The sequence below is a fragment of the Melospiza georgiana genome, chromosome 27 (assembly GCF_028018845.1).
Source record: "Melospiza georgiana isolate bMelGeo1 chromosome 27, bMelGeo1.pri, whole genome shotgun sequence".
Taxonomy (NCBI): Eukaryota; Metazoa; Chordata; class Aves; order Passeriformes; family Passerellidae; genus Melospiza; species Melospiza georgiana.
In genome coordinates, this window is record NC_080456.1 from 1,325,971 (window position 1) to 1,337,319 (window position 11,349).

At 46.8% G+C, this 11,349-nt stretch overlaps 1 protein-coding gene across 3 annotated transcripts in view; it reads left to right on the forward strand.

Annotated features, from left to right (window-relative positions):
* The window catches only part of PKNOX2 (PBX/knotted 1 homeobox 2), a 107,576-nt gene that overhangs the window by 54,260 nt on the left and 41,967 nt on the right, over positions 1-11,349 (forward strand). For 2 of the 3 annotated variants that reach the window (XM_058041162.1, XM_058041161.1), the window contains exon 2: positions 2,115-2,180. The exons of the other annotated variant lie outside the window; for it this stretch is intronic. The gene's annotated coding sequence lies outside the window, so the exon portion shown is untranslated. The remainder of the gene's footprint in view (positions 1-2,114; positions 2,181-11,349) is intronic. 3 annotated transcript variants of the gene reach the window in all.

Consider the following 11,349-nt stretch of genomic DNA (forward strand, 5'->3'; position numbering starts at 1 on the left):
ATTTACAATTTGTGATGGGCCTGTTAATAGCCTGATGCGGGGATCAGCATCACTTAGACGTGGGGGTTGTTTTCTTTCTTTTTTTCTTTTTATTCTTTTTTTTTTTTTTTGGCCTTTTGGGTTTTAATTTCTTGCTGGATTTGCCCCCAGAGGCACCAAGCTGTGTTTGGAAAACGTCAGCTCTGTCTCCCCAGCCCCTTTGTCATGCTGGTGCAGCTCGGGCTGAAAGCACAAACCACAGCCCACCCATGGGGACGTGCTGCCCTGCTACTACTTAACTGCTTCAAAGTACCTGTCTGTGATATGAAACATGCCATAAAATGAATATATTCCAGATGTCCCAGCGAATTTCCCCTCAGCTCCACAATCCACCTGAAGGCAGTGCACGCAGCGAGGTTCCTTGGTCCCTGCTGCCTCTCTCACTGCCAAAGCAGCATAATGTTGGCTCATTTGGGGTTGCACTTTGTGGGGTGGCCATTACCAGACCAGGGTGGTGATCCCTGGTTCTGTTCGTGCAGTGTGGGGTGAAGATTTCAGCCACTGATGTCTCAGGGGGTGATTGCCCTCCATGGGATTGGGGGAAATGGGATTTGCATCCTCAGGTTTGCTCCGTGCAGTTTGGGGTGAAGATTTCAGCCACTGATGTCTCAGGGGGTGATTGCCCTCCATGGGATTGGGGAAAATGGGGTTTGCACCGCAGCTTCTGCTCCGTCCTGTGTGGGGTGAAGATTTCAGCCACTGATGTCTCAGGGGGTGATTGCCCTCTGTGGGATTGGGGGAAATGGGGTTTGCATCCTTAGGTTTGCTCCATCCTGTGTGGGGTGAAGATTTCAGCCACTGATGTCTCAGGGGGTGATTGCCCTCCGTGGGATTGGGGGAAATGGGGTTTGCACCCCAGGTTCTGCTCCGTCCTGTGTGGGGTGAAGATTTCAGCCACTGATGTCTCAGGGGGTGATTGCCCTCCATGGGATTGGGGGAAATGGGGTTTGCATCCCAGGTTCTGCTCCGTCCTGTGTGGGGTGAAGATTTCAGCCACTGATGTCCCAGGGGGTGATTGCCCTCTGTGGGAGTGGGGGAAATGGGGTTTGCACCCCAGGTTCTGCTCCATCCTGTGTGGGGTGAAGATTTCAGCCACTGATGTCCCAGGGGGTGATTGCCCTCTGCGGGATTGGGGGAAATGGGGTTTGCATCCTTAGGTTTGCTCCGTGCAGTGTGGGGTGAAGATTTCAGCCACTCGTGTCCCAGGGAGTAATTGCCCTCCATAGGATTCCGGGAAATGGGGTTTGCATCCTTAGGTTTGCACCCCACGTTCTGCTCTGTCCTGTGTGGGGTGAAGGTTTCAGCCACTGATGTCCCAGGGGGTGATTGTCCTCCATGGGATTGGGGAAAATGGGGTTTGCATCCTCAGGTTTGGGGGTCTTTGTCCAGGAGGGGATTTCTGTCTCCATTCTTGGATGGGGGATCCCCAACCTCAGGGTCTGCAGGATCTCTGTCCTCAGGGTTGTGAAGGTCCTTGGGTTCTGAGGCTCTGCATTGTCACGGTTGCTGGATCCCCATTCTCAGGGGAGCTCACTCCTTGAAGTTTGTGGGTCTCTATCCTTGGGTTTTGGAGATCTCCATCTGCAGGGTTGGGAGATCCCTTTCCTTGAGGTTGAGGGAATTCCCAGCCTTGGGGTTAGGTGGATTCTTCCTTGTGTTTTGTGGAGCTCCATCCCTGAGCATCTTCACCTTCAGAGTTGGGAGCATATCTCCATTTTTTGGATATGAGGATCTCCTTCCTTGTGTTTGGAGGAAAATCTTCAACTTTGGGGCTGGCAGATACATCTGGGGTTGGCAGAACTCCATCCTGGAAGGTTCTCCATCTCCAGGTCTGGGTGATCTCCACAACCTCCACAACCTCCTCCACACCACAACACCCACGTTGCTCAGGGACTGGTTTGGGATGATGGGCACCTCTGTGAGCAGAGCAGGCTCCCAACCTTCCAGCCACTCAGCAAAGATGACCCTAATTTATTTAAAAGCTTCAGAGGGATCACGTTGGGGTGTGTGTTTGCTGTTGAACTGGGTATTTCCAGGAGACACAGCCAATAATTTCCTTGGTATGCTCTGTGCAGGTCCTGGTTGGCTGGGAGGACCATGGAAAAGCTGGAGTAACAACCGTGTAGAAGGCAATGAAGAAGGTACAAAAGCTGAAATTACTGTTCGTGGCTAATACTTTGCACGGCACTAATTAATTTTTAAACAGCCTCGCTGGGGACCTCATTGCTAAAACATGATGTTTTCTTCTCCGGAACCGTAACTGTTAACTCCAAACCAAGCAGAAGAAAGTCAGGAAGGATGAGGAACCACAGGTCCATTAGGCTGCATCTGAGTTGCCTGACCTGATGGCCAGGTCTGATGGCCACTGAGCCCGGGGGGATGCTCTGTCACACCCCTCTGAAGGGATTTTTTTGGGCTGGGGAGTAAAATCCATTTTGCTGGGAGTGCAGAAGTGTTGTCTGAGCTGCAAGCATGCTGGGAGGAAAGGGAAAACTGTTTTTGATTCTGCTCTCACCTGTCTCACTTTCCCTACTTGTGGCTTTCCCTGAATATTTTTAACCATATTTTATTACTGGGCTCACAAACCTCAAACTGGGGGATTGCTGTCATTGCACTCACCCACGTGTAAGTTATTTAATTCAGTCTTTGTGACTGTTGAAAAAAGGCTTTCCTCAACATTTTCATTGCTGCTGACATCTAGATCAACACCCAAATTTATTTATTTGACATTTCCCATTTCCAATTAATCTGTGAAGTATTCCTCCTAAAATGGTCTGAGCTGGTAATGCTTTATCTTCCATTTAATGTTTAATTATTCTTTAATTATTTGGACACTTTTCTTATCACCACTTCATGTCCACCTATTAATTCCATCCTTTTAAATTTCATCATCTCCAAAAGAAGGGAAACTCAGCAAGCTTCTGCTAAGTTTAGTTTGAAAAATGTATCAAGTTCAGTAGTTTTACTCACAACCTCTCTGTTTACTTCTTTATTTTAAAATTAAGAAATGTGGTGGTAGCTTGGGGCGAATATTTTTTGATATCCTCCGGGTCTGATGGTACCAGAATCCAGCCTGAGCCAGGCTGAGTGTAGAAAATGACAATTACACCATTGAAATATATTTTTTTTTTGCTGTTGGAGGGAGCCTTTGCTGTGTGCCAGTAGCAGCCCTGGGGTCACGGAGGGCTGGGACTGAGGGGAGCACACGGCCCCCCCAGACGGGGAGATTTCTGTTTCCATATGGAAAAGGGATGTGGCATCTGGTTTCACTCCCAGCAGCTGGCAGCTTGAAGCCTGTGTTTTGCATGGTGTGGAGTAAAGAGAAAATAAAGTGTCGAATTGTTTGGCATTATCAAGGATTTCTGCTCCCCAGGACTCCTGCATAAAGAGATGGAAATTTTAGCTGCTGGAGCCAAGAAACACACAGAAGTATATGAATTTATTACATTTTATCTCATTCCCTTGCAAACAGCGCTGGAAATGTCAAAAGATCATCTATTGTTTCATCGTTTAGAAAGATTTTTTGTTTTCTAGTTGTAATTTCCTTGATGCCTGGCTGTGGGGAAGGAAGAGAAATTGGAGCAGGAGCTGGCAGGTTGAACATGCAGGTTTGTCTGGCCATGGAGCTACATGCATTTAAATTTCTCACATCCCAGGTTTTTAATTTAACAAATGTAATTAAGGCTGGGGTAGGTACTCGGATTATTCATTTACTCCAGATGGAAAAAATTAAATTGAATGCAAATTCCGTAATCAGACGTGAAGTTGAGGATGTCGGACGTGATGGGGAAGTGTCAGCACATTAATCGGACTGCTTTCCCTAAACAGCCCCCAAATCTAAGAGCCAGGGATTATTTGAATAATTGAGGTGGCATTTGATAAGATATCTGATTGCTGATATCTCCTTAAGACGAAGCCCTAATTGTAATTCTCCATCAAGGAGGATTAATCTGTGCTGGGAATGGTGTGGTGTCACACTCCCTCCCCTGAGTTTTGGGTTTTTATCAAGGGCTGCCATGCCCAGGGAAGGTGCCAAAGTGATTTATCGCTTCTCCTGTTACTTTATCCTTGTGCCAGGAGGTCGTCAGGTAGCACAGCTTGGCACTGGGGATCTGGGCACCCAAGGCTGCCTGAGTCCCACAGAGCTGGGTCTGTATTTTGGAGAAGGATGAATCCTTGCATCTTAATGTCCCTTCTTCAACAGTTAGACCTTTTTCCTCTGGGAAAGGGAGACAGAATGGAGACAAAGTGTCCTAGCTTCAGCAGAAGACCATGTTGGTCCCTTCTTCGTGTCTTCAGGGCACAGTTAGACATTTTTTCCTCTTGGAAAAGGAGACAAAATGGAGACAAACTGTCCCAACTTTAGCAGAAGGCCATGTTGGAGGACCATGAACCATCCATGACCCCAGTCATCATTGATAGGACCCAATCTTGGAAAACTTCTGGGGGTTGATGGACGTTGACTCCCAAATCAGTCTTGGCTGGGGTAGAGTCCTGGTTTAGGAATGGTGCCCCCAGTTTAGTGCTTCTACTGAGAGTTTGCAAACCACGCTGCCACTCACTGGATCCCCTTTCTCCTCCCCTTCTGGAGAATTCGAGGCATGAAAAGCAAAAATCATCATCAAAAAGATGGGTTGTAATGAGAACAATTTGCTGGAAACCAGAATAAGCAAACAAACCGTAGCAGCAAAAAAAATTAATAACAAAAGGGTACCAAAAAAAGAGTGATTCACATACAAAATGCTCACCTTGAGCTAGAGCTGCTCCGGCTGGGAAGGGAGTCCCTTTCCTGCCCTTCCCCCCAGAACCATGTGCAGTGGTATAGAATAACCAGGTCGTGGCCATGCCCCTCCCAGCTGCTGCAGAAATTAACCCTCTCCTGGCTGGAACCTGGACAGGTACCAAGAGGAGTTTCCACTCAATCTGGCAGCAGACACTTGGTCATAATCATAGAAATGTGGCATCTGTTTTGCTGCCAGCACCATTGGCTTCTCTTAAAACCAGGCATGGAAAAGTGGGGAGAGAGGGGTGGACTTTCCTCCTTGATTCCCACACCCTGAGTGAGATTAGAAAGGATTTAAATTGCTGAAATGACAACTTAAAAAAAAATAATGAATTGACAATCCAGTCTTGTAAACAAATAATCATCATGGTCCTTCCTTCTCCCTTCCTCTATCTAGCAGCAAATGAAAAAAAAAACAAAAGGGGAAAAGATGAGAGAGGGCAAAGGGATAAAGCTTGAAAGAGGTTTGAAAGAGTTTGCTGTTGTGTTTTTTGAGAGCTTGAATATTGTGAAACAAGCTGTAAATGGAAATTCTTCCCTGTAGGATGGTGATGCCCTGGCACAGGTTTCCCCATCCCTGGAAATGTCCAAGGCCAGGCTGGATGGGGATTTATACCAACCTGGGGTAGTGGAAGGTGTCCCTACCTGTGGCAGGGAGTTGGAACAAGATGAGTTTTAAGGTCCCTTCCAACCCAAACCATTCTGGGATTCCCTTTTTCTGTGTAATAGAAAATAAAAGGTGCTGGGGATAAAATAATCCTTAACTCTTCTGCAGTCAGTGGTTTGCCCAGAAGTGATGAGGATATATTAGATTTTTCCTGTCTCTAAAGCAACGTGAAATGCAGAGATTTTTCATCTTTTCTCTTTGTCCTACTGTCCCACCTCCTCCTGTGACCATGTGCCAATGGCCACTCCTGATGGATTGGGTGCACGAAGGGATTTTAGCCAGGCTCAGGGCAGTGCATTCACAACCAGAAAAGCAAATCAAAGCAAATTATATCCCCTCAAAAAAACCCCAACCCCAAACCACCAACCCCTCCCCAAAAAAACCAACAAAAAAAATCCCAACTTAAATCACTTGAGATAAGTTGGGTGTTATCTGAAGTTGCAAATTGCTTGTTTGCTTCTCCAGCTGGAGCTGTTAATTCAGAACAATTAACACACGTTTAAAACCCAGACAAAGCATATGGAGGCAGTCCTTGGGAAAAGAGCCTCTTTGGGGTGGAGTGCCTCAATGGGAAATCAGGATAACTCCAGTTTGGCTTTCCCTTAGATCCTGGCAGGTGTTGTGGGAAATGACACAAATACCAGAGTTTGGACCCTCAGAACCCCTATTGGATTCTAGGTTGAGGGATGCTCAAAGCAAGACCCAGCTGGGTCTCTAGACCCAAAAGAAATCCAATGTTGACATTCACTGTTGGGATGAATTTATCACTGGGACAGCCTTCACCTCCTGCTCATCCTTCAAATATTTCTTCTTGATGAAGAAATAACAAATCCTAGAGTGACTCCTAAAATAATGCCTGAATTTTTTTATTGGCCCTTTGCAATGCCATGGAGCACCTCCCTGGCTCCATCCTTCAGGCCTTTTGTGACATCATTTTGGACACCTGCCATTTATTTTCTCAGGTTCCCTTTTGGTTTTTGATGCAGGTGAAGAGCAAAAGCCTAAATCTGGAAAGAAACCCCCAAAATACAGGAGTTCAACCTGCTTAAAATACTGATGTGGTGAGCTCAACCTGCTTAAAATATCTGTGGGTCAAGGAGCCAGGAGGTGAGCTCATTGCTGTTTTGCAAGGACATAAACCACTGTTAGACTTTTATGGGATGCTGTAGAAAATGCTGCAGCAGTTGTTGCATTTTTGCAGCCCAGTGGTGGCTTAAGGGGTGATCCATCCTTTCCTCCACCCTTGCCTCCATGTATCCATGTGTCTTTTCTCCATGTGTGTTCACCCATGCATCTGTGCAGCCTTGCATCCATGAGTCCATGTATCCTTGCGTTTTTCCATCCATCATTTTTGGTCTTATACTTCTGACCAGCACTGCACACAAATTTTATTTAGGGCACCCATGAATTTATATCACAAGTGAAAAAAAGTCCCACAAATCCAGATATTTTCCTCAGAAACTTTACAGGAATTGGCATGGCTGAAGGTGCAGCAGCTTCTAGCATCCCCTGCAAACGATGAGAAAATTAACTTTTCCATCTCAAAGTTGGCCCTAGGATTTTGGGGGTGGGGACCCCTGTAGCATGAGCCCCCCAAAACCTCCATGCCCCTGAGCTGTGAAAGCCAAGCAGGTCATCTTTAAGAGCTTTTCCTGCAAACCCTCTCCTGCTACTCCCCCATCCGAGGATGGATGTAGGCAGCATCGGCAAATCTGAATAACTAATCAGAGTCCTCATTAACCCCCCGCTGAGATGCTCAAACATTCACTTTGCTGTTTGTGAAGCAGGGAAAAAAAAAAAAAAAAAAAGGAAAAAGGGAAAAAACCTCACAAGCCACCCTGCATTAAAATTGATGTGTTATTAATCCCACTGTTCCAGGCCTCATGGGCACCGAATTTTCCTGCGTCTGGCCCGAGGCTGAACAGTATGGTGCTGCTTCTGCAGGGCACTTTGCCTTTCCATTATTTATCAGCACAGTGGAGAGAGGCTGCTTTTGTTCCCTGGATCCAGATGTGTGCACATGCACATGTCTGGGGTGGGGATGTCCAATATTTCTCTGCGTGCCCCGTTTGGGTAAATGTGAGCCCCCTACAGCAGGGCTCTGCCAACAGATCTGTCTCTCCCAACTGTGTTTTGCCTCAAAGCAGCTTTGCATTTGCAGAAAATATTTAAAAATATTTGGGTGTATGGGCCTGTTTGAAATCTTTCACTCTCTCTGAGAAAGGGTGGGGTTTGTGCATCACCAGTTTAACTTCTGAAATGAAAATATTATGTTCTTCTTTGCACCAGCATCTCCAAAACCTGCCCCCAGCCCTTATCCAGAGGCTGGAGAGAAATTGCACTGTGTGGGGAAAAGCCCAACACACCAAAGGTTTTTGTCACAAAAGTCCTCCTGGCAGATGGCAGCAGGTGTTGCCAAGGTATTTGGAGAGCCACGATCATCCCTTGGAGCTCCTTAAAGGGTTAACTGAAACTTGAGCTTTGATTTCTGCATTTGTACTGATTTTCACACCTACAGGGTTGCTTTGGTTGTCCCCAGGGGTGTGGAGTTTGGGGCCCATAGTGTGGCCCAGCAGCAAACTGCTGGCCCCAAAAATAAAAATAATTCAACAAAAATATTTAAAAATATAGTATAAAATGTTAAAAATACAATATAATATTTTGTAAAATATTATATTTTATACAATATTTTTAGAAAATATTATACGAATAATATAATATTTAATAATATTATAATATTATATAAAATAATTAAACAAAACCCAGCATTACTGGGGATTTCACCATTTATGGTTTCCTTCTAAGTCAGAGGAGCTGACATTAAATTTATTAAACCATGATTGTCACAATTAAACAGCATTGACGTGATGAGGCTGGAAGCACCATGGCCTGCTCACATTGGAAGAAACAAAGTGACATGCTGGGAAAAGTCTTCCTGCTTTAAAATCCTACACTTTTCACAAAAAAATCCTGGTTTTTCTTTTGCTAAATGTCAGCTTTATTAGCATTCCCTTACACTTCATTAAAACTTGTTAGCAGGGATGCCCTTGGCTTTTTGCAGCTGGGGTAGAGCCTGTTGTCCCAGGATACTGGGCTCCCAAATCTGCTTTGGATGCTGCTCAGACCAGCAAATCAGGATTTAGGGCATTTGTGGGGATTGATGACTTGTCAGAAATGGTGCCTCATTTATGACCCCAGGGCTGAGTACCATGAGCAGCCATGGGACACCAGGATCCTGCTGCCTTGCATTGCCTGTGGTGGAGCATCTTGGAGGAGGCATCTCCTCCGTTCCCCTTCGCACCGGGAGGACTTCAAAGGCCTTTGCTAAACTTCAAAGGATGCCTTTTGAAGTTGCTAAAAGTGCTCAAAAAGACTTCTCTCTCTCTCTCTCTCTCTCTCTGTCTCTCTCCAAGGGTGTTCAGGGAGATGTCCCTGGTGGGGTTGGCTCTTTGTGTTCTCCGTGATGGGGACAAAAACGGCGCTGTTTCTGCAGAAGGTGCACAATGGTTTTGTCCTAAATGCATGTAGCACCTAAGGCCTCAGGCCTGGCCACCTCCAAGGATGAAAATCAGTCTGTCAGAGCTCTTTAAACACTGACAGAGCCTTATTTCTGCTCCTTTTCCTCCAGCCCTCGTGTTTTGTTCACACAGCAAGCCCAGATGGCAAAAGTCTATCCTGTGGGATAGAAAAAAGTCTTTATAGAATGAAGGTGCAAGACATGAACTTTTCCATCATGATGTCAGGGCAAATCCAATGAAAATCAAGTCCAAATTTGTATTTGGCAACAGCCCATTCATGCTCCTCCAAGGCATGAACATTAATTCTTTACCCTAAATAACCTTAATATTTCACCTGCTGTTGTGGTGGAAGAGTTTTGGACTCAGGCCCTTCAGGTCTCTACATCTCTTGGTGGGACCTGCACTTGCCTGAGAAGTCAAGAGGCACCTTGATCGTTTATCTCTCATCAAATTTTCCACATTTGGAGGTTTCTGCTGTGTTTTGCCCTGAAATGTTCCAGTTGTTTCCAGATCTCTCCTTCTTCATGCAAGCTTCCCCCTGTACCTCCTTTGGACCCACGTTCTTGGGGGCGATAATGGACACCTGCCCTGAAGGCACAAACCTGCACCTGTGTTTCTTGCCAGGGGTTGGGATGGAGTTAAAACCAGGGGAAACAGTTCTCATGGATCTCCTGTCTGGCCTTAGCACACCAGACACAGCTCTCTGCTGGTGATGTGTAGCGGAGATGCATCCCTGGGGTGTGTGGGGGAGCACCTGAGGAGCTCTCCAGGGGTTCTGTGCTGGTTGGAAGGTATCTCAGGTGTATATTTGGCATGTGAGGAGCTCCTTGGAGGTTCTGTGCAGGTTGGGAGATATCTCAGGTGTATATTGGGCATCTGAGAAGCTCTCCAGAGGTTCTGTGCAGGTATCTCTGGTGTATATTGAGCAGCTGAGGACCTCTCCAGAGGTTCTGTACAGGTATCTCAGGTGTATATTGTATCTGAGGAGCTCTTTGGAGGTTCTGTACATGTTGGAAGGCATCTCAGGTGTATATTGTATCTGAGGAGCTCTTTAGAGGTTCCATGCAGGTATTTTGGGCAGCTGAGGAGCTCCTTGGAGGTTCTGTGCAGGTTGGGAGGTAACTCAGGTGTATATTGTATGTGAGGAGCTCTCCAGAGGTTCTGTGCAGGTATCTCAGGTGTACTTTGGGCAGCTGGTGAGCTCTTTGGAGGTGGTGTGGTGGCATATATCAGATGTACATCCAAATCATCAGTTCAGAAGGTAGAGGTGTGCAAGCATCTGCCTCTGTTAGACATTTATCAGCAATCTGAGGAGCTCTGAATGGATTTTGTGGACCAGGGTGTTTGGGATGCATATTGAAATCTGAGGGGCTCTCTGGAGGTGACACATCTATCAGAGCTCTGACGAGCTCCCTGAAGGTGATGGTGCCGTGCTGGATGTGCTGGTTGAGTAACAGAGCTCTGAGGAGCTCCCTGAAGGTGATGGTGCCATGCTGGATGTGCTGGGTGTGTAACAGAGATCTGAGGAGCTCCCTGAAGGTGATGGTGCCGTGCTGGATGTGCTGGGTGTGTAACAGAGATTTCAGGAGCTCCCTGAAGGTGATGGTGCCATGCTGGGTGTGTAACAGAGGTTTGAGGAGCTCCTGAAGGTGATGGTGCCATGCTGGGTGTGCTGGGTGTGTAACAGAGATTTCAGGAGCTCCCTGAAGGTGATGGTGCCATGCTGGGTGTGTAACAGAGATCTGAGGAGCTCCCTGAAGGTCTCTGTGCCATGCTGGATGTGCTGGGTGTGTAACAGAGGTTTGAGGAGCTCTCTGAAGGTGATGGTGCCGTGCTGGATGTGCTGGGTGTGTAACAGAGCTCTGAGGAGCTCCCTGAAGGTCTCTGTGCGGTGCTGGATGTGCTGGGTGTGTAACAGAGGTTTGAGGAGCTCTCTGAAGGTGATGGTGCCATGCTGGATGTGCTGGGTGTGTAACAGAGGTTTGAGGAGCTCCCTGAAGGTGATGGTGCCGTGCTGGATGTGCTGGGGGTGTAACAGATTTGAGGAGCTCCAGCCAGGTGTGTTTATCAAAGGTGTCTATGCCAGATGTGCATTGGTGAGGAGCTCTCCAGGGTGGGTTGGTACCAAGGTGATCCATCAGGGCTGGGCTGAGAGCAGCTTGCCAGAGGCTGTGTGCATCAAGGGACATTTATTGCACTATATATATCTATAATATCAGGGATTTATGCTGGAATCTGAGGAGCTCTTTACCAGGAGATATATATCAGGGTGGATGCATCAGGCAGATTGGAGATCTCGGGTGATGTTTCTAGACACAGAGGTAATATCTGGGGTGATGTTC